Genomic DNA, 24,241 nt, shown 5'->3' on the forward strand with positions numbered 1-24,241 from the left:
TTCAGACTCGGACACAGCATCTGAACACACACCCTGATTTGTGTTATCTGCCTATCTTACCAGTGATGTTTTTTGTACTTATACTATGAATACTGTGATGTCCCACTGTTGAATGCTCCCTCTTTGTATGTTAATGACAGTGTATAAATTAATGCCGTGCTTGTGAACTGCTCTCTTAATAAAAACATGTTAAAAAAAAAAAAATATCCTGGGCAGTCCGTGGTAGGGATATGTGGGTGCTAGCGTGCTTCAGGAGGGCATCCAGCACTTGGGTCAGCATGCGTGAAAAGAGTGCTTGTGATATGCCATGCAGCTGGCCCGCTGTGTGCTGGTAGGTGCCTGTGGCCAGGAAGTGGAGCACAGACACCACCTTTAGCAGCGGGGGGATGGCAGTGCATATTTCAATGAGGCTGACGATGTCGTCATGTATCATGTGCACAGTGGTGGTGATGGTGTCCCGGTCCAACCGGTACAGGGTATGGATCTGCTCAGGGGTTAGATTTAATGGACTGGGTCTGATGCGAGGGATTGGTGGCTGTCTACGAGGTACTACTGGCTGCACTGGTGGTAATTGCTGGGCCTGTCTCACCCTCCTTCTCCTCCTGCGTCTGCTCTGTGCTGCGTGTGGCTGTGGATGTGGTTGTTGTTGTAGTTGGTGTTGTTGCTGTAGTTGTAGCAGTATAGGCATGTTTTCGAGCCAGTTGATTGCAACAGCTAGTGGTGTCATTTTGGTGTGGGAAAGGGTGTGGTGTGTGGGTGTACTCCTTTTATACTGGGACAGGCTCCATTGACTACACCTGTGGTGATTCTGTGCACCTGTGGCAGTTGCCTTGACTGCAGGTTGCTGTTTACGAGTGGTCCGCGATGCCTGCATAGCCGCCATGGTGCAGGCCCTAATTACCGCCTTCGGGATGCCGGTAATTGCATGCCTGCATGAGTTGTGATGTCCTCCTATTACCGGCATCCCAGTATTTACTCCACGAAGGGGCGCGTGTACGCGCGCGCGCCGGTATTAAGGGGCACGGAAATACAATTTGTATGGTGTTATCTTTCTAGCATATTAGAATTATCAATTTATCTTTGTCTTTTCTTGTTCTTCTTTCTTTGTGTATGTTGTGTTGTATTTTTTAAGGTTTAAATAAACCAATATTAACCAATAAAACATAACTAAATAATCATAGTATTAGGATGTGTAAATGAAAGATGTGGTGAAGGAAACAACTTGCCATCTCCGTTGCAGTAGGCACATGGGGTAATAGAACATAATGTTCCTGGTTAGATAAGGAATTGATGGCTACCATAATAACCATGTTTCTCACTAATGATGGTAGATCTACAATGAAATCAGTGAAGATGCATTATTAAGGAGAAGGTGCCGTGCAATGTTGTAACAATCTCCCAACATGTAACCCTTTAGTATAAGCAGGCTTTGCTTGAAGACGCATAGTCATGGATGTCTTCATAAACGTATGGCCTCTATTAATGTATTTGCTTTGTGGCCTGAGTGGCTTTGATCCCTTTAAGGCCTCTTTTGTGATGATGTTTATGTAAATGCTATTGAAAGTGCCTTTGTAAATAGTTATCAATGTAGTTCTTGTGATGTAGCTAATGTTCTGTGTAGAATGCTGTGTTGTCACTGTGATGTAGTGGCAGAATATATATACTTGCCTTGTAGAATATTTAGGCTTGATTTTTGACTGTTAGAAAGTTGTTGGTGGCCCAGCTTGGAGGAAGGAGGTGCTGGGGTTCTGTATGCAGTTTAATTTAATTAAACCTTCAGTTTAACCTCTTTCTGGAGTATGCATTCTTTCATTCTCCAGGGTAGTATCATGGCACATCTGCTGAACCTGTAGTGGTGAGCTCTGGAGTAGGGAAATATAAACTTTGTCCATGAAAGAACAGTGTCTTGTGCCTTTGCAGTTTTTGTTATTGTAATAACGTATGGGTTCTTTCTGATTTATCCTGGTTGGTAGTTTGTTTGAACCTTCCTTCTTGACTGGGAGGATAGCTGAGTGGCAATGCTCTCATCTAGGAAGCAAGACAACGCAGAACACCTGTTTGTATCCTTGTCCCATGCTTACAGACTGGTCTCTGGTGTTGAGTGTGTTATACATTTCTAATTAATTAATTAATACATAAAAGTAGGGACACTTTAAAGATGGATTTGGATTTAGATAGTAACCCTGTAGGAAATTGGGTAGTGTGACAAATCCGAACAATGTGTCCCTTTTCCCCCAAAGTGGAGCCACCCCCTTTGAATCTAGGGAGATGATACTACAGCTCAAGACCCTTCCTAGGGGCCTGGGGATGGGGGGGGCAGGGGGCTCACTGGGAGTGAATCTATTCTTGGGGGCAAGGACTCACATTCCAGCATGGAACTTCCCATCCAAATTAGCTTGTCTTTATATATGAATATGGAAAAGACTTGTATATCTCCTGCAACCATATTAATTTTAAAACATCCTTCTTTACCTCTCTTGGCTGAAGGCAATGCTGAATACAACCTGTATGCCATAGTCAACAAAGAAGTGTACATTTGAAATTGTTTCTGTGATGTGTATAAGAAGAGAACAGATTATACAGTAAAGTGATACTCCTATGTAGGCAGTGGGACTGCTACACCGAGGTGAGCATCCACAGTATTGATGTCCTGGACAGGCAGAGCCATGGTGGGCTGCAGAGCCAGTGGAAGTAAAGACATAGAATGAAACACTAACTGAACGCCTATAGGTTGGCGTTCTATCCAACCTAGAAGCCCAGGTTGGAACGAGAGCAGAGACGGAAAGATACCCGTCTCGTCTGGTGGCATGACCAAGTAGAAGCTGTGGTGGCCCAGCAGGCCTTAGAACATATGTTGAGAACAGACCATATGTGGGAGCTCAGATCCCCATGCTCATTGCATGTAGGACAGTGGCTACAGAGATACATATCCACAGGGAAAGCCGGCAACATTTTAGGAGACTGAAAAATCCAATGGAAGACATAATGCTTCAAGGTACAAGCATTGCCAATAAAAGCTGGGGAACACAGCCCGGTTATAGGCACCTGAGAAAGCAAAGTGTGCAAATATCCTATAAGAAAAGGGGGAGTGAGAGTAATAGAAACGTTGGAAAAGCTATTCAGGTTATGCAAGCCATAGAGATCTGAGAATTAAAGAAAAACTATGAAAGAGGGACTGAGAAAAGTACTGACATTGTGAATAATGTCTGGATAAAGATATTCAGTTACAGGAGCCTGAGCTACCCAAGTATTTAACTAACACATGCTAAACAAGCCAGAATGCTTTTAAAACTTTGAACAACCAAGGCATACTCCCACCCTATCCAAAATAACTTTTGTGAAAGAAAATAAGCTGTCTGAACACTACGGGACTTGGGGGAGTCACAGCTCCTCGAAGCAGGAAAGGACAGAAACATTTGTGTTTGTTTGTTCTCAAGCAATACTGCAGACATGGAATTGCTTGCATCAAGAAACACTTTTCTTTTTTATACGGAGAGACTGCAAAGCAAAACTTCATGCTGGAAAGAATATCCTGCTAAGAAAAAGGAACTTTGGAATACTGAAAACAAGCCAAGTATAAACTGGGCCAGGTTTAAGCCTTGCTTAAGTTAGTGAACAAAGCCTCCCCTGTCCCTTCTTTTAGTTAGATGTTTTCTATAATGGTAGGGTGAGTTAGCAGAGTCAGACTAAAGAGTTTTCTTTTGGACTTTAGCATCCACGCAGTTTTGTTTTGTTTGGAGGGAAACGTCCCTCATAGGGCTAGGGTAAGTTAGGCATTTGAATCCTTTGCTTATTAATAAAAACCTTGAAACACGACTCACAATCGTCCAAGTCCTTCTTCTGGTTCACCACAGTAGCTTGACTTTCTCTGATCTTATGATATAGGGAATTGTCTACCATAGAACATTTTCCTGGTAAATAGTGGGAATAAGATCATATTGAGGAAAGAAATGACCCATTTGACCTGGTGGCTATTCTTGCACTCAAAATGCTGAAGAAACTGGAGATCTGATTGGTCATTCTGAATTTATAAAAGGAAAGTAGATCCTAGTAGGACATGTCTCCACTCAAGACAAGAGTGTTTCATAGCAAGCAAATCTTTCTCAAGGACCGAATAATTCAATATGGAGTCCAAGAGTGCATTTGAGTGTTCGAGGACATCTTCCTGAAGGTGCTTAATAACTACAATCATGCAATTTTTGGAGGAATTTGTTGCCAAAAAAAAAAAATGTGCTGTTTTTAGTCAGCTTAAAACAGCTGCAGGAAGAATCATATTTGTATTTTACTAAATTGTATTCAACCCAATGTAATTCAAACATGGCCGTAATTCAGTACATTCCTTCTTTGGTAAAAATAATAGAGAAGCAGCAGCAGGTGATGTAGACCCATTATTCAAACAGCTTATACATTTGGTTTGCAGATATGTCTTTCTAGAAGAGACAAGACATACATCCAACCAAAGAGTCAATTTGGGCCAGGAATGAACTCGATTGCACAAACTTTGCATCTAATTGGTGTTCAGGTCTTTTGCAGGTTCTAGGAATATACATCTTGGTAAGATAAATATTATTCAGGTATCATCTCTAGATTTTCGATGGGGGATGGCTCGAATCCAAATTTAACCTGGCAACGACATTCCACGGGATACACTTAATGTGGATTGGCTCATTTCCGAGCCATTCCACAGTGCAATCCTGTGGACTCACTTACGTGCATCGCACGCCGGGTACACTCTCTTTTACACATGTAGTCCCTTCTCCCTTTTCCAAGGTGGCCAGTTTCCTTCCATTTGCTACGCTTGGGCCTGTAACTTCAGGCCACGGGGGCATTACCTTAGGCGGTAAAGGCCCGCCGGCTCTGCAGTTATTGCCATATTAATGCTGCCAATTGTTATGCCATGCTTAGATCCCAATAACAAATTTCCACTGCTGAGTTGAGATACGAGTTGTGTACTTTCTGCCACAGGAGTACTGGTATGAGACAGAAGTGAGTAGCTATGATAACATCAAAGTATAATGGGTGCTTCTGTATGGGCTACTTCCTTACTGACCTGAGGTAATGCATTAGTCTTAGCCAATACATTTTCTATACAAAGACTAGCAGCTCCACAGTCCACTACAGCAGGTATACAAGGGATGACAGTCTCATCAAGCAATATAGTAAACTGAAGTACAACAAAATGATAGTCAGGATCCTTCATTTTCAATTGTTTAGGAAGTAAGGTGCTTCTATTTCTTTCATCCTCCTGGGCATACATCCAATTTATGACTGTTATTTCCTGAATGCCTCAGATGAGCCAGGAGCTGCCAATTAATGCTGGATGAGCTTTTCATAAAATTATTTGCAACATTTTCAAACCACTTTGCTGTGGTTCGAAGTGACTCATGATTCAAACCACAGCTTTTTCAGCCGTAGCTCGAATCTAAAACAGACTTGAAATGGTTCAAGTCAATAGCAAAATGGTGATTGCTCGAGAGTGGAATTTAGTCGAGTCAGTGAATGTTCAAATCAAATTGCACGCGGGTCAATTCAGCTTGGTCCACTTTGAGCCAACAGGTCTGTATTGAGTAAACTGGATTACAGTTTTTTCAAATAGGCTTATTTATTTGAATGAGCTTGATCTTTTCCAAGCCATATAACTCTACTGATTTTAGTTGTGTTGAGTGAAAATGAATTTCAAACTTCCCTTTTATTGTTTCTTGTTGTTGCATTTGTTGTGGTCTGAAAGAGTGAAGCACAACAGCAGACAGACAGAGGGAGTAGTAACTGGCTGTTTGATAAGTGTCTGTGCCTTTGTGTATGTGCTTTTGATGAAAGAAAAAAGAAAAGGGACTGGATGGGAATCGGGAAATTAGGTTAATATTTATATGAATGGAGCAGCTTTCTAGCATTGCCCCTAGCCAGCAGACCCCAGAGCAGAATAAGCAGCAGCAGAAATCATTGCCTTGGGCTGGTCCTGAGGTACAGCAGGCTCCATAAGGCACAAAACAGCTACATTGGGATGGATCGGTTTGACTCCAAACCTCTCAGGATGTGTGTGTATGGTTTTTTGGCTCTGTCTGTGCCTCAGAGGCATGGCAGTATTTTTGCTACAGGGAGCCCTCCAAATGAAAAGGCCACCACAGTGATGTGCAACAATTGCCATGAGGTGGAAGCCAGAGGAAAGGGGTCCAGTGTTATCACCTCCATTATGACGAGGGACTTGAGAAGGAGACATGGGGGGGTCATTACGAGATGGGCGGTAGCCATGGTGCTATTGGCACCATGGCTGCCTCCCATACAGTGTCCGACTCCGGCCTTGTTCAATGGGGACTTACCGGTGCATTCCGACACTGGAGGGACCGGTAAGTCCCCATTGAACAAACCATTCCCCATTCCCATCTGAGTCCCCATAGGGCACAATGGGAATGCGGAGGGTGCTAATAACGGGCTTGCGACTAGCAAACCTGTTATTTGCACCCTGGTCCCTTAGCGGGACCAATAAGGGACGTGTGGTCAGACCACACGTTCCTTACGGTTCTCGCTAAGGGACATCGGAATTGGGCGGTAAGGCATTACCGGCACCGGTCTCCTTACCGGTGCCCGGTATCCCTTACCGCCCAACTTGGAATGAGGCCCATTGTATCCATGTCTCAGGTGCCTCATCACCCACACCAACCACTTGCTTGCAAGCAAGGAGAGACCATCAGCAGATGGAAAGGAAGCCCTCCTCCCCAAAAGTGACAGATTCTGCCAGGTTTCCTGGGATTCTTTTCATCCAGGTGGGCAGCTTTTACCATTTTCTTTCGTTAGTGTCCGGAGCAAGGGACAGGGGTAATGCCAAGGTAGTACAACTCAAGAAACATAAAATATGATCCATGCTCAATAGTTTTTGTTTGTTTTACTGCCCATGTTGCATTCCCAAGTTTCGATCCTTCCCCAGGAAAAGAAACAAAAAAACACAAAATACGAAAACAATATAGAAAAATGTGCAAAAAGGCAACAAAAATAGAAATACATATCCCCCACTATACAGTGCTTTATGCTGGATTCACAGCTCTAAACACTTTAATGAATATACTTATTATTATTGTTACTCATTTCAAAGGTAATCATTTTCTGACTACTTTTTTTCTGAGAGGCATAGAAACTCACGTGTGACTTGCTTGAGCGAGAAACACACACAGCATGTTTTTGAAGGACAGAAATAAACCTATTGTCTGGCTTAGCTATTTATTCAAGGAGCAAACAACATAGTAGGTCCCCACCCAGTCTCATTCCTTATAGCAAAGCTCTTCCTCAATATGTATTAAGGGTCATGCTCTGTACAAAAGTAATTATTTGAAAAATGAATGGTTATCCCTTGTATAAAAGACTCACTTTGAAAATACCCAGTACACCTGCAAGTTATTGGCAGGGAATCGCACATTCAGCAGAGCATTGAAATACAAGATGAACACATTTGTCTATGCTTTATTTCTGAGAGATCACACAAGAAATTCAGCCTGAAATCTGTGAATGTTATGGTCAGGCAGGGAACGACTTGCATACTCATCCCAGTCTAGTAGAGGAGGAAACAAGTACATTATTTTCCTGAAATACCACAAGGTGTGGATTCAGAACACCAGCATTTTGTTTCAGAAAAGGAAACATATATTCAGCTCAGTGACACAAAAATGAAGATGCACATTTTTCAAGATTTGGTTTACCTCAAAGAATAGAATCAGACTATGGAAGTCATTTCATGAGTGCAGTAATGACAAAAATGTGGCAGATCTTGGCTGAGAAGAGGAAGCTACACATTTCTTACCGGCCCTCCTCTTCAGGAGGAGTGGGATGGTGTAACAGATATATAGTTGACATGTTGAATTAAAGTTTGTAGCCGAAGCAGGATCTATCTGAGATTTGCAGCTTCCGTTGGTATTAATGGCTCTTAGGTTGTGAACCTATAAATCAACAAATATCAGCCCCCATGAAATTTTGACAGGTTGGAAAATAGGTTTGCTGCAACACTTGCTCTACAGAACAAATGAACAGGTTCTTGTAAATGTGTCCACAATCCGTCAATATGTGGAAGAACTGAGAAAGCGCTTGCAATATGCATTTGCATTTGTGCAGTGACCATTTGGAAAAGGCAGCTGACAGTGCACAGTCATATTATGATAGGAAGACACATGTGAGTGAATATGAAATAGGAGACCAGGTCTATACATTTAACTTAGGGAAAGGTAAGCATAAAAACTTAAAATATCTTGTAGCGTTGCACGGGCCATATAGAATTGTAGATAAGGTTTCACCTGTGGGCTACAGAATTGCTAGAAAGGAGGGAGAATTAACAGTGGAACAGTGTGTCCATGGTAATCAGATGAAGCCCCTCCACCCGAAACCTGAGGTGAAAAGGCTAGAGCGAATTGAGACTAGCAGGGAATGAAACATGTGACGGTATAAAAGTAAAGTGATTGCCTATTGAATAGACTTACCATAGTAGGTGATTAGGTGTAAATAGTTTGAAGATATCAAAATGGGGTTTGAAGGGATAAAAGGGGAAAGATATATCAAATTAGTGAACAAATGGATAAATTGGTAACTAAGAGAAGGGGGTATTGTAAATAGATAAAGGGTTAGTTTGCATTATTTTATTAGATGTTGTGTTAAGATTGTTTGTGTTTGAAACAGTTGCCTTAAAAAGTGCCATGTTGAATTAGTGTGTTTAATTTATGTTATTTTTAAATGGTCCTAAAGAGATGTACTCACTGCATTATATGGTATTTGATCTATAATGTGCATTTGTGTACATAATTAAGTTTGATTTCAGATATCGTAATGAAAAGGTAAAGTAAATGGATGGATGTACTTGATTCTTAAATTGTCTTTTTCTTTTTATTCTAGAAAAATAATTGTTTTCCCTGTTAGCGCTCTGGGAGCTAGAGTGCACCGGATCTCTGGAGGATGCCAACGGAATAGAGTCCCCTGGAAAAAAACCTGGACTGAAAAAGGGGGTGAAGATGATGATCCCCAAAAAAAGTCACACCTACAGAGGATGGAAGTTCAATTCACCAAGAACAGTTTCCTGAACAATGTCTGACTTCACTGTTAAACATCATATTGTATATTATTATTTTTACAACTATTTATTTTTGTATCAGACTGAGGCCACTGGCACAGTTGTATCGACTTATGGTTGTTTTAAAATTAATAAGGTTTGATGTTTTATAAAAGAAAAATACAAAACACAAGCAACAAAAAAATAGGAGATCACCAATTAAATGAGGATAAAAGATAAAGGTGATCAAAAGGTTAAAATATCAGATTAGAAAAAAATCTAAAATAGCAAAATTATTATTTTTTTTTTCCTGCAGTGATTTTGGTTGTGACCCAGCAGAAAAAAAGGAGGGTGCGTTGGGAAATGTAATGGGGAAATACTTTTCCCTATTATGAATTTCAATAAGGTTAGCTCCACATTTCATCATCCATATTTTAGCAAAGGTCTGAATTTTAACTTGGGCCAAGGATGTGAGATGTATGTGTGACTCAGGGTGTGAGGCTCGTGTGTGTGACTCAAGGGTATGAGACTAAGGCTGAATCTAATAGGAGGGCTGAGTTGCAATAAAAATAAAACTAACATGAAACTAGCATACTAATTTACCTTATCCATTAAACATATAACAGATTATCATACTAACATTGAGTGTAAACCAGTCAATGCCAGTTATATAAACTTGGTGCAGATTGATGGAAAACAATGGTAGTTTGGAAATGAAATAAACTAAATGTGCAGGCTTAAAGCTGTGCTGCGTCTGAATGGGGACATGACAAATCAGAAATGGGAATGTGAGATCCGTTCTGCTAAAGACATTGCATTGTTTATACAACTTTCAGAACAGGAAAACGAAACTGAGATGTAGCTATTATTTCCACTCTTAAGCGCTCTGGACATGGTCAGAACATTCTTGGAGTGTCTGACTGACAAAAAGAGAGGTTGATTGAATGACACATGAGGCATTAGAAAAAGGCTTGCAGCAGAAAGGGATGGGTTATTTACTCACTCACTGGCTCGGGAGCAGAAAGACTGGTGGAGGGTTAATTCCTAGGCAGACTCATTCTCTGGCTGACTTTCGGAGCAGAAAGACTGGCAGCTGTCTAAAGAGGGTTTATTTCCAGTGTGAGACAGGGAGTGGACATGATAAGAAATCTAATATTCTGTCCTGTCCAATAGACAGAAAAGGGGAATATTGCCAACTGCAGCGGTGAAGGCTCTCCTGACCTTACGGTCCGAGAATCCACTAACCCCAACAGATCTAGGTAATTGTGCAGTAATTGAGGAGCGTGCTAAGTGAATGCTTGATGTTGGCTAGTACAGAGTGAATAGGTATTTTCATTTTTAGGTACTGCACTTTGACATTTTAAACGTGAATAAAACAGTGTTCATATTTTTTTAAGTTTTGTTGTGATAAAACTCAGTGTGACCGAAGCTGTGCTCTGACAATTTTTGTTGCAAAGTTCAAGGCCAATGTTGGCAGAACTCTGGGCATAATCGCCAATAGAATGTTTTGAAATCCATTGCAGGAAAGACGTATCTTATGTTTGAATTACAACATGGATGAACATGTCATTCTGTGTAAATTGCATATTTCTTGCTTCTGATAAAAAATAACAATTCGAAAATGTGATTTAGCCTCAGTGTATTTATTATGCACTCAGCTTTATTGGGTTGGCATGCAAAGAGATGCAGAATGTGCAGTACAAATATCAGAGCAAAGATTGTCACTGTAAATTGTTTTACTCTGAGAGGCTCTGAATGAATTTTTCGGGTTTTATTTGCATGGTCAATTTATTCATGGATGCAAGCCACAAGGGCATAAGGTGGTATTGTAAATAATACCACCACAGCGCATAGCACGGTTTTAGAGGAGACAGACGAGGTCATAGCAGTTCATGGATTAGAAAATTCACTCAGCAATTGACTTGTCACGGACAGAACGCATTGCCGCTTCATAAGTGAAAGCGGTGTTGACGAAAAGACGAGCTGCGAATGTACGAAGTACGATCGATCAACGTGAGGCTTAATTTCCGTTGACAATAGGTTTTGAGTGGTCTGACATAGATGTTGAGACCCTCCCCTATTGTACCGTGGTTAATAGACACTTTTGGAGTGACACAGTCAAGAACTATGTTTGAAGTATATTCAAAATTGTAACTTTTGAGTGTCACTGAGGGCGAAATGTTGAACAGTGATGTAACAACCATATAGGCATTAAGAGAGCTAAAGGGTACAGATGGTCCCCCTGATGAAGTTCTTGAGCACTATTTTTAACTGAATTGTTGGACGAAACATGTTGGGCAATTGAGTAGTATTGTGAGCTAGTGACAATACATAAGCAACATTGCAAATTCAGTTGTGATTAAACCCTCGAGTAGCATTATGAAGGGTATTAATATACAGAGTAGTAAACACAAGGTATTCAGTATTTAAAGGGAACCTGTGAGCTACCGACCAATGTGCTTTTTTTAGGAAGAGTGATGTTCTTGTAGGCACTATACACTATTCAGTTCTGTATAGGCAGGAGGTTACAAGGTTGAATACAACACTGGGTTTTGTATGGTACTGTATGGTTTTGTAATTGTATTTTATATTTGTATAAGGTTTTTAGGATTTTTTTACAATTTTACATTGTTTTAGATACTGTGTGATGTATATGTAATAAAATTATGAACCACTGTTTTTTGGTTTAGTTTTGTCAAAGTCTTTCGAAATTTAGTACCTATTTGTTCAAAGTACTAAGATATAGTGGCCTGGGTAGGACAAGGAAAGGTAACAAGTAGACGTGATTGATCCTTGGTAAAGGATTGTCCAGTATTTTTTTGTGTAAAGAGTCAGGTCAACACGTCGATAAATGGCTTAATGTCTCTGTTTGGTTGATATATTGTAAATAAGATACCACAGAGTGTACTAAATACAATTCTTGTTTACTGTTAGTAACCCTGGTAAAATAATTATTAGGCAGTGTTCTGAAGTTAGTCTCACCACTAAAGAAATACCCCACCAAGCTTACCACAATAGAAAGACCAAGAGCATGTCGCTCCATGTGCCAGGGTATTGTGGAGTTACACAGCACCATGGCATCATGTGTAGATCCGGGATATCTGGCGCAACAATGTGTGATGATCTTGCTGGAGTCACATACCATCTGCACAATGATGGAGTGGTATTGCTTGCAATTGCGGTACACTGCCTCTATGGTATGGGGGCCTACCAATTCTACATGGGTGCAGTTGAGGGCACCAATGTAACTGGGCATGCCTGCCAGTGCATGGAAGCCTACTTTGGTGTCGGCAATATCCTGGGCAGTCCTTGGTAGGGATTTGTGGGTCTAGCGTGCTTCAGGAGGGCATCCAGCACTTGGGTCAGCATGCGTGAAAAGAGTGCTTGTGATATGCCATGCAGCTGGCCAGCTGTGTGCTGGTAGGTGCCTGTGGCCAGGAAGTGGAGCACAGACACGACCTTTAGCAGCGGGGGGATGGCAGTGCGTATTTCAATGAGGCTGACGATGTCGTCATGTATCATTTGCACAGTGGTGGTGATGGTGTCCCGGTCCATCCGGTACAGGGTATGGATCTGCTCAGGGGTTAGATTTAATGGACTGGGTCTGATGCGAGGGGTTGGTGGCTGTCTATGAGGTACTACTGGCTGCACTGGTGGTAATTGCTGGGCCTGTCTCACCCCCTTCTCCTCCTACGTCTGCTCTGTGCTGCGTGTGGCTGTGGATGTGGTTGTTGTTGTAGTTGGTGTTGTTGCTGTAGTTGTAGCAGTATAGGCATGTCCTCCAGCCCCTTGATTGCAAAGCTAGTGGTGTCATTTTGGTGTGGGAAAGGGTGTGGTGTGTGGGTGTACTCCTTTTATACTGGGACAGGCTCCATTGACTACACCCGTGGTGAATCTGTGCACCTGTGGCAGTTGCCTTGACTGCAGGTTGCTGTTTACGAGTGGTCCGCGATGCCTGTATAGCCGCCATGGTGCAGGCCCTAATTACCGCCTTCGGGATGCCGGTAATTGCATGCCTGCATGAGTTTAGATGTCCTCCTATTACCGGCATCCCAGTATTTACTCCACGAAGGGGCGCGTGTACGCGCGCGCACCGGTATTAAGGGGCACGGAAATACAATTTATATGGTGTTATCTTTCTAGCATATTCAAATTATCTATTTCTCTTTGTCTTTTCTTGTTCTTCTTTCTTTGTGTATGTTGTGTTGTATTTTTTAAGGTTTAAATAAACCAATATAAACCAATAAAACATAACTAAAAAATCATAGTATTAGGATGTGTAAATGAAAGATGTGGTGAAGGAAACAACTTGCCATCTCCGTTGCAGTAGGCACATGGGGTAATAGAACATAATGTTCCTGGTTAGATAAGGAATTGATGGCTACCATAATAACCATGTTTTTAACCAATGATGGTAGATCTACAATGAAATCAGTGAAGATGCATTACTAAGGAGCAGGTGCTGTGCAATGTTGTAACAATCTCCCAACAAGTAACCCTTTAGTATAAGCAGGCTTTGCTTGAAGACGCATAGTCATGGATGTCTTCATAAACGTATGGCCTCTATCAATGTATTTGCTTTGTGGCCTGAGTGGCTTTGATCCCTTTAAGGCCTCTTTTGTGATGATGCTTATGTAAATGCTATTGAAAGTGCCTTTGTAAATAGTTATCAATGTAGTTCTTATGATATAGCTAATGTTCTGTGTAGAATGCTGTGTTGTCACTGTGATGTAGTGGCAGAATGTATATACTTGCCTTGTAGAATATTTAGGCTTGATTTTTGACTGTTAGAAAGTTGTTGGTGGCCCAGCTTGGAGGAAGGAGGTGCTGGGGTTCTGTATGCAGTTTACTTTAATTAAATCTTCAGTCTAACCTCTTTCTGGAGTATGCATTCTTTCATTCTCCAGGGTACTATCATGGCACATCTGCTGAACCTGTAATGGTGAGCTCTGGAGTAGGGAAATATAAACTTTGTCCATGAAAGAACAGTGTCTTGTGCCATTGCAGTTTTTGTTATTGTAATAACGTATGGGTTCTTTCTGATTTATCCTGGTTGGTAGTTTGTTTGAACCTCCCTTCTTGACTGGGGGGATAGCTGAGTGGCAATGCTCTCATCTAGGAAGCAAGGCAACGCAGAAAACCTGTTTGTATCCTTGTCCCATGCTTACAGACTGGTCTCTGGTGTTGAGTGTGTTATACATTTCTAGTTAATTAATTAATACATAAAAGTAGGGACACTTCAAAGATGGATTTGGATTTAGATAGTAACCCTGTAGGAAATTGAGTAGTGTGACAAATCCGAACAATGTGTCCCTTTTCCCCCAAAGGGGAGCCACCCCCTTTGAATCTAGGGAGATGATACTACAGCTCAAGACCCTTCCTAGGCGCCTGGGCATGGGGGGGGCAGGGGGCTCACTTGGAGTGAATCTATTCTTGGGGGCAAGGACTCACATTCCAGCATGGAACTTCCCATCCAAATTAGCTTGTCTTTATATATGAATATGGAAAAGACTTGTATATCTCCTGCAACCATATTATTTTTAAAACATCCTTCTTTACCTCTCTTGGCTGAAGGCAATGCTGAATACAACCTGTATGCCATAGTCAACAAAGAAGTGTACATTTGAAATTGTTTCTGTGATGTGTATAAGAAGAGAACAGATTATACAGTAAAGTGATACTCCTATGTAGGCAGTGGGACTGCTACACCGAGGTGAGCATCCACAGTATTGATGTCCTGGACAGGCAGAGCCATGGTGGGCTGCAGAGCCAGTGGAAGTAAAGACATAGAATGAAACACTAATTGAACGCCTACAGGTTGGCGTTCTATCCAACCTAGAAGCCCAGGTTGGAAGGAGAGCAGAGACGGAAAGATACCCGTCTCGTCTGGTGGCATGACCAAGTAGAAGCTGTGGTGGCCCAGCAGGCCTTAGAACATATGTTGAGAACAGACCATATGTGGGAGCTCAGATCCCCATTCTCATTGCATGTAGGACAGTGGCTACAGAGATACATATCCACAGGGAAAGCCGGTAACGTTTTAGGAGACTGAAAAATCCAATGGAAGACATAATGCTTCAAGGTACAAGCATTGCCAATAAAAGCTGGGGAACACAGCCCGGTTATAGGCACCTGAGAAAGCAAAGTGTGCAAATATCCTATAAGAAAAGGGGGAGTGAGAGTAATACAAACGTTGGAAAAGCTATTCAGGTTATGCAAACCATAGAGATCTGAGAATTAAAAAAAAAGTATTTAACTAACACATGCTAAACAAGCCAGAATACTTGTAAAACTTTGAACAACCAAGGCATACTCCCACCCTATCCAAAATAACTTTTGTGAAAGAAAATAAGCTGTCTGAACACTACGGGACTTTGGGGAGTCACAGCTCCTCGAAGCAGGAAAGGACAGAAACAGTTGTGTTTGTTTGTTCTCAAGCAATACTGCAGACATGGAATTGCTTGCATCAAGAAACACTTTTCTTTTTTATACGGAGAGACTGCAAAGCATAACTTCATGCTGGAAAGAATATCCTGCTAAGAAAAAGGAACTTTGGAATACTGAAAACAAGCCAAGTATAAACTGGGCCAGGTTTAAGCCTTGCTTAAGTTAGTGAACAAAGCCTCCCCTGTCCCTTCTTTTAGTTAGATGTTTTCTATAATGGTAGGGCGAGTTAGCAGAGTCAGACTAAAGAGTTTTCTTTTGGACTTTAGCATCCACGCAGTTTTGTTTTGTTTGGAGGGAAACTTCCCTCATAGGGCTAGGGTAAGTTAGGCATTTGAATCCTTTGCTTATTAATAAAAACATTGAAACACGACTCACAATCGTCCAAGTCCTTCTTCTGGTTAAACACAGTAGCTTGACTTTCTCTGATCTTATGATATAGGGAATTGTCTACCATAGAACATTTTCCTGGTAAATAGTGGGAAGAAGATCATATTGAGGAAAGAAATGACCCATTTGACCTGGTGGCTATTCTTGCACTCAAAATGCTGAAGAAACTGGAGATCTGATTGGTCATTCTGAATTTATCAAAGGAAAGTAGATCCTAGTAGGACATGTCTCCACTCAAGACAAGAGTGTTTCATAGCAAGCAAATCTTTCTCAAGGACCGAATAATTCAATTTGGAGTCCAAGAGTCATTTGAGTGTTCGAGGACATCTTCCTGAAGGTGCTTAATAACTACAATCATGCAATTTCTGGAGGAATTTGTAGCCAGGATAAAAGAAAATGGGTTGGTTTTAGTCAGCTTAAAACAGCTGCAGGAAGAATCATATTTGTATTTTACTAAATTGTATTCAACCCAATGTAATTCAAACATGGCCGTAATTCAGTACATTCCTTCTTTGGTAAAAATAATAGAGAAGCAGCAGCAGGTGATGTAGACCCATTATTCAAACAGCTTATAAATTTGGTTTGCAGATATGTCTTTCTAGAAGAGACAAGACATACATCCAACCAAAGAGTCATTTTGGGCCAGGAATGAACTTGATTGCACACAATTTGCATCTAATTGGTGTTCAGGTCTTTTGCAGGTTCTAGGAATATACATCTTGGTAAGATAAATATTATTCAGGTATCATCTCTAGATTTTCGAAGGGGGGTGGCTTGAATCCAAATTTAATCTGGCAGCGACATTCCACAGGATACACTTAATGTGGATTGGCTCAATTCCGAGCCATTCCACAGTGCAATCCTGTGGACGCACTTACGTGCATCGCGCGCCGGGTACACTCTGTTTTTTTCTTTTTTTTCTGGCAACCCTGGAAAGGGAGAAGGGATCACATGTAGTCCCTTCTCCCTTTTCCAAGATGGCCAGTTTCCTTCCATTTGCTACACTTGGGCCTGTAACTTCAGGCCACGGTAGCATTACCTTAGGCGGTAAAGGCCCGCCGGCTCTGCAGTTATTGCCATATTAATGCTGCCAATTGTTATGCCATGCTTAGATCCCAATAACAAATTTCCACTGCTGAGTTGAGATACGAGTTGTGTACTTTCTGCCACAGGTGTACTGGTATGAGACAGAAGTGAGTAGCTATGATAACATCAAAGTATAATGGGTGCTTCTGTATGGGCTACTTCCTTACTGACCTGAGGTAATCCATTAGTCTTAGCCAATACATTTTCTATACAAAGACTAGCAGCTCCACAGTCCACTACAGCAGGTATACAAGGGATGACAGTCTCATCAAGCAATATAGTAAACTGAAGTACAACCAAATGATAGTCAGGATCCTTCATTTTCAATTGTTTAGGAAGTAAGGTGCTTCTATTTCTTTCATCCTCCTGGGCATACATCCGATTTATGACTGTTATTTCCTGAATGCCTCAGATGAGCCAGGAGCTACCAATTAATGCTGGATGATCTTTCCATAAAATTATTTGCAACATTTTCAAACCACTTTGCTGTGGTTCGAAGTGACTCATGATTCAAACCACAGCTTTTTCAGCTGTAACTCGAATCTGAAAAAGACTTGAAATGGTTCAAGTCAATAGCAAAATGGTGATGGCTCGAGAGTGGAATTTAGTCGAGTCAGTGAATGTCCAAATCGAATTGCACGCGGGTCAATTCAGTTTGGTCCACTTTGAGCCAACAGGTCTGTATTGAGTAAACTGGATTACATATTTTTCAAATAGGCTTATTTATTTGAATGAGCTTGATCTTTTCCAAGCCATATGACTCTACTGATTTTAGTTGTGTTGAGTGAAAATGAATTTCAAACTTCCCGTTTATTGTTTCTTGTTGTTGCATTTGTTGTGGTCTGAAAGAGTGAAGCACAACAGCAGACAGACAGAGGGAGTAGTAACTGGCTGTTTGATAAGTGGCTGTGTCTTTGTGTATGTGCTTTTGATGAAAGAAAAAAGAAAAGGGACTGGATGGGAATCGGGAAATTAGGTTAATATTTATATGAATGGAGCAGCTTTCTACCATTGCCCCTAGCCAGCAGACCCCAGAGCAGAATAAGCAGCAGCAGAAATCATTGCCTTGGGCTGGTCCTGAGGTACAGCAGGCTCCATAAGGCACAAAACAGCTACATTGGGATGGATCGGTTTGACTCCAAACCTCTCAGGATGTGTGTGTGTATGGTTTTTTGGCTCTGTCTGTGCCTCAGGGGCATGGCAGTATTTTTGCTACAGGGGAGCCCTCCAAATGAAAAGGCCACCACAGTGGTGTGCAACAATTGCCATGAGGTGGAAGCCAGAGGAAAGGGGTCCAGTGTTATCACCTCCATTATGACGAGGGACTTGAGAAGGAGACATGGGGGGGTCATTACGAGATGGGCGGTAGCCATGGTGCTATTAGCACCATGGCTGCCTCCCATACAGTGGGCCTCATTACGACCCAGGCGGTAAGTTACCGGCTGGGTCGTACCTTTACCACCATGGCGTAAACTACGTTTACGCCATGGTGGTTGGCGGACTTACCACCCCATTCCGAGGTCGGCGGGGCGGTAAGTCCCCAATCCCCATTTACCCTTCCCCATTCCCATTTTTGCCCCATAGGGCATAATGGGAGTGGGGAAGGCGTTAATTACGCCACCGTAAATTACGGTGGCGTAATTAACAACATGGTCCCTTAGCGCCATGGATTTTAACACCTGCTAAAAGCAGGTGTTAAATCCGCCATGGCGCTAAGAGACCTCGGAATCAGGCGGTAAGGGTCGGCGCTGTTTACGCCGCCGTAAACCCCTTACTGCCTGGGTCCTAATGAGGCCCAGTGTCCGACTCTGGTCTTGTTCAATGGGGACTTACCGGTGCATTTCGACACTGGAGGGACCGGTAAGTCCCCATTGAACAAACAATTCCCCATTCCCATCTGAGTCCCCATAGGGCACAATGGGAATGCGGAGGGTGCTAATAACGGGCTTGCGACTAGCAAACCTGTTATTTGCACCCTGGTCCCTTAGCGGGACCCATAAGGGACGTGTGGGCAGACCACACTTTCCTTACGGTTCTCGCTAAGGGACATCGGAATTGGGCGGTAAGGCATTACCGGCACCGGTCTCCTTACCGGTACCCGGTATCCCTTACCGCCCAACTTGGAATGAGGCCCATTGTATCTATGTCTCAGGTGCCTCATCACCCACACCAACCACTTGCTTGCAAGCAAGGAGAGACCATCAGCAGCTGGAAAGGAAGTCCTCCTCCCCAAAAGCGACAGATTCTGCCAGGTTTCCTGGGATTCTTTTCATCCAGGTGGGCAGATTTTACCATTTTCTTTCGTTAGTGTCCGGAGCAAGGGACAGGGGTAATGCCAAGGTAGTACAACTCAAGAAACATAAAATATGATCCATGCTCAATAGTTTTTGTTTGTTTTATTGCCCATGTTTCATTCCCAAGTTTCGATCCTTCCCGAGGAAAAGAAACAAAAAAACACAAAATACGAAAACAATATAGAAAAATGTGCAAAAAGGCAACAAAAATAGAAATACATATCCCCCACTATACAGTGTTTTATGTCTGATTCACAGCTCTAAACACTTAATGAATATACTTATTATTATTGTTACTCATTTCAAAGGTAATCATTTTCTGACTACTTTTTTTCTGAGAGGCATAGAAACTCACGTGTGACTTGCTTGAGCGAGAAACACACACAACATATTTTTGAAGGACAGAAATAAACCTATTGTCTGGCTTAGCTATTTATTCAAGGAGTAAACAACATAGTAGGTCCCCAGCCAGTCTCATTCCTTATAGCAAAGCTCTTGCTCAATATGTATTAAGGGACATGCTCTGTGCAAAAGAAATTATTTGAAAAATGAATGGTTATCCATGTATAAAAGACTCATTTTGAAAAAGTGTCAATAGGCATCTCTCTAGCATAAATACCCAGTACACCTGCAAGTTATTGGCAGGGAATCGCACATTCAGCAGAGCATTGAAATACAAGATGAACACATTTGTGTATGCTTTATTTCTGAGAGATCACACAAGAAATTCAGCCTGAAATCTGTGAATGTTATGGTCAGGCAGGGAACGACTTGCATACTCATCCCAGTCTAGTAGAAGAGGAAACAAGTACATTCTTTTCCTGAAATACCACAAGGTGTGGATTCAGAACACCAGCATTTTGTTTCAGAAAAGGAAACATATATTCAGCTCAGTGACACAAAAAAGAAGATGCACATTTTTCAAGATTTGGTTTACCTCAAAGAATAGAATCAGACTATGGAAGTCATTTCATGAGTGCAGTAATGACAAAAATGTGGCAGATCTTGGCTGAGAAGAGGAAGCTACATATTTCTTACCAGCCCTCCTCTTCAGAAGGAGTGGGATGGTGTAACAGATATATAGTTGACATGTTGAATTAAAGTTTGTAGCCGAAGCAGGATCTATCTGAGATTTGCAGCTACCGTTGGTATTAATGGCTCTTAGGTTGTGACCCTATAAATCAACAAATATCAGCCCCCATGAAATTTTGACAGGTTGGAAAATAGGTTTGCTGCAACACTTGCTCTACAGAACAAATGAACAGGTTCTTGTAAATGTGTCCACAATCTGTCAATATGTGGAAGAACTGAGAAAGCACTTGCAATATGCATTTGCATTTGTGCATTGACCATTTGGAAAAGGCAGCTGACAGTGCACAGTCATATTATGATAGGAAGACACATGTGAGTGAATATGAAATAGGAGACCAGGTCTATACATTTAACTTAGGGAAAGGTAAGCATAAAAACTTAAAATATCTTGTAGCGTTGCACGGGCCATATAGAATTGTAGATAAGGTTTCACCTGTGGGCTACAGAATTGCTAGAAAGGAGGGAGAATTAACAGTGGAACAGTCTGTCCATGGTAATCAGATGAAGCCCCTCCACCCGAAACCTGAGGTGAAAAGACTAGAGCGAATTGAGACTAGCAGGGAATGAAACATGTGACAGTATGAAAGTAAAGTGATTGCCTATTGAATAGACTTACCAAAGTAGGTAATTAGGTGTAAATAGTTTGAAGATATCAAAATGGGGTTTGAAGGGATAAAAGGGTAAAGACATATAAAATTAGTGAACAAATGGATAAATTGGTAACTAAGAGAAGGGGGTATTGTAAATAGATAAAGGGTTAGTTTGCATTATTGTATTAGATGTTGTGTTAAGATTGTTTGTGTTTGAAACAGTTGCCTTAAAATGTGCCATGTTGAATTAGTGTGTTTAATTTATGTTATTTTTAGATGGTCCTAAAGAGATGTACTCACTGCATTATATGGTATTTGATCTATAATGTGCATTTGTGTACATAATTAAGTTTTATTTCAGATATCGTAATGAAAAGGTAAAGTAAATGGATGGATGTACTTGATTCTTAAATTATCTTTTTGTTTTTATTCTAGAAAAATAATTGTTTTCCCTGTTAGCGCTCTGGGAGCTAGAGTGCACCGGATCTCTGGAGGATGCCAACGGTATATAGTCCCCTGGAAAAAAACCTGGACTGAAAAAGGGGGTGAATATGATGATGCCCAAAAGAAGTCACACCTACAGAGGATGGAAGTTCAATTCACCAAGAACAGTTTCCTGAACAATGTCTGACTTCACTGTTAAACATCATATTGTATATTATTATTTTTACAACTATTTATTTTTGTATCAGACTAGGGCCACTGGCACAGTTGTATCGACTTGTGGTTGTTTTAAAATTAATAAGGTTTGATGTTTTATAAAAGAAAAATACAAAACACAAGCAACAAAAAAATAGGAGATCACCAATTAAATGAGGATAAAAGATAAAGGTGATCAAAAGGTTAAAATATCAGATTAGAAAAAAATCTAAAATAGCAAAATTAAAAAAATATATGTTTTTCCTGCAGTGATTTTGGTTGTGTCCCAGCAGAAAAAAAGGAGGGTGCGTTGGGAAATGTAATGGGGAAATACTTTTCCCTATTATGAATTTCAACAAGGTTAGCTCCACATTTCATCATCCATATTTTAGCAAAGGTCTGAATTTTAACTTGGGCCAAGGATGTGAGATGTATGTGTGACTCAGGGTGTGAGGCTTGTGTGTGTGTGACTCAAGGGTATGAGACTAAGGCTGAATCTAATAGGAGGGCTGAGTTGCAATAAAAATAAAACTAACATGAAACTAGCATACTAATTTACCTTATCCATTTAACATATAACAGATTATCATACTAACATTTAGTGTAAACCAGTCAATACCAGTTATATAAACTTGGTGCAGATTGATGGAAAAGAATGGTAGTTTGGAAATTAAATAAACTAAATGTGCAGGCTTAAAGCTGTGCTGTGTCTGAATGGGGACATGACAAATCAGAAATGGGAATGTGAGATCCGTTCTGCTAAAGACATTGCATTGTTTATACAACTTTCAGAACAGGAAAACGACACTGAGATGTAGCTATTATTTCCACTCGTAAGCGCTCTGGACATGGTCAGAACATTCTTGGAGTGTCTGACTGACAAAAAGAGAGGTTGATTGAATGACACATGAGGCATTAGAAAAAGGCTTGCAGCAGAAAGGGATGTGTTATTTACTCACTCACTGGCTCGGGAGCAGAAAGACTAGTGGAGGGTTAATTCCTAGGCAGACTCATTCTCTGGCTGACTTTCGGAGCAGAAAGACTGGCAGCTGTCTAAAGAGGGTTCATTTCCAGTGTGAGACAGGGAGTGGACATGATAGGAAATCTAATATTCTGTCCTTTCCAATAGACAGAAAAGGGGAATATTGCCAACTGCAGCGGTGAAGGCTATCCTGACCTTATGGTCCGAGAATCCACTAACCCCAACAGATCTAGGTAATTGTGCAGTAATTGAGGAGCGTGCTAAGTGAATGCTTGATGTTGGCTAGTACAGAGTGAATAGGTATTTTCATTTTTAGGTACTGCACTTTGACATTTTAAACGTGGGTAAAACAGTGTTCATATTTTTTTAAGTTTTGTTGTGATAAAACTCAGTGTGACCGAAGCTGTGCTCTGACAATTTTTGTTGCAAAGTTCAAGGCCAATGTTGGCAGAACTCTGGGCATAATCGCCAATAGAATGTTTTGAAATCCATTGCAGGAAAGACGTATCTTATGTTTGAATTACAACATGGATGAACATGTCATTCTGTGTAAATTGCATATTTCTTGCTTCTGATAAAAATTAACAATTCGAAAACGTGATTTAGCCTCAGTGTATTTATTATGCACTCAGCTTTATTGGGTTGGCATGCAAAGAGATGCAGAATGTGGAGTACAAATATCAGAGCAAAGATTGTCACTGTAAATTGTTTTACTCTGAGAGGCTCTGAATGAATTTTTCGGGTTTTATTTGCATGGTTAATTTATTCTGGGATGCAAGCCACAAGGGCATAAGGCGGTATTGTAAATAATACCACCACAGCGCATAGCACGGTTTTAGAGGAGACAGACGAGGTCATAGCAGTTCGTGGATTAGAAAATTCATTCGGCAATTGACTTGTCACGGACAGAACGCATTGCCGCTTCATAAGTGAAAGCGGTGTTGACGAAAAGACGAGCTGCGAATGTACGAAGTACGATCGATCAACGTGAGGCTTAAATTCCGTTGACAATAGGTTTTGAGTGGTCTGACATAGATGTTGAGACCCTCCCCTATCTTACCGTGGTTAATAGACACTTTTGGAGTGACACGGTCAAGAACTATGTTTGAAGTATATTCGAAATTGTAACTTTTGAGTGTCACTGAGGGCGAAATGTTGAACAGTGATGTAACAACCATATAGGCATTAAGAGAGCTAAAGGGTACAGATGGTCCCCCTGATGAAGTTCTTGAGCACTATATTGAACTGAATTGTTGGACGAAACATGTTGGGCAATTGAGTAGTATTGTGAGCTAGTGACAATACATAAGCAACATTGCAAATTCAGTTGTGATTAAACCCTCGAGTAGCATTATGAAGGGTATTAATATACAGAGTAGTAAACACAAGGTATCCAGTATTTAAAGGGAACCTGTGAGCTACCGACCAATGTGCTTTTTTTAGGAAGAGTGATGTTCTTGTAGGCACTATACACTATTCAGTTCTGTATAGGCAGTAGGTTACAAGGTTGAATACAACACTGGGTTTTGTATGGTACTGTATGGTTTTGTAATTGTATTTTATATTTGTATAAGGTTTTTAGGATTTTTTTACAATTTTACATTGTTTTAGATACTGTGTGATGTATATGTAATAAAATTATGAACCACTGTTTTTTGGTTTAGTTTTGTCAAAGTTTTTCGAAACTTAGTACCTATTTGTT

The sequence above is a fragment of the Ambystoma mexicanum genome, chromosome 14 (genome assembly GCF_040938575.1).
Source record: "Ambystoma mexicanum isolate Mex_15411 chromosome 14, UKY_AmexF1_1, whole genome shotgun sequence".
Classification (NCBI taxonomy): domain Eukaryota; kingdom Metazoa; phylum Chordata; class Amphibia; order Caudata; family Ambystomatidae; genus Ambystoma; species Ambystoma mexicanum.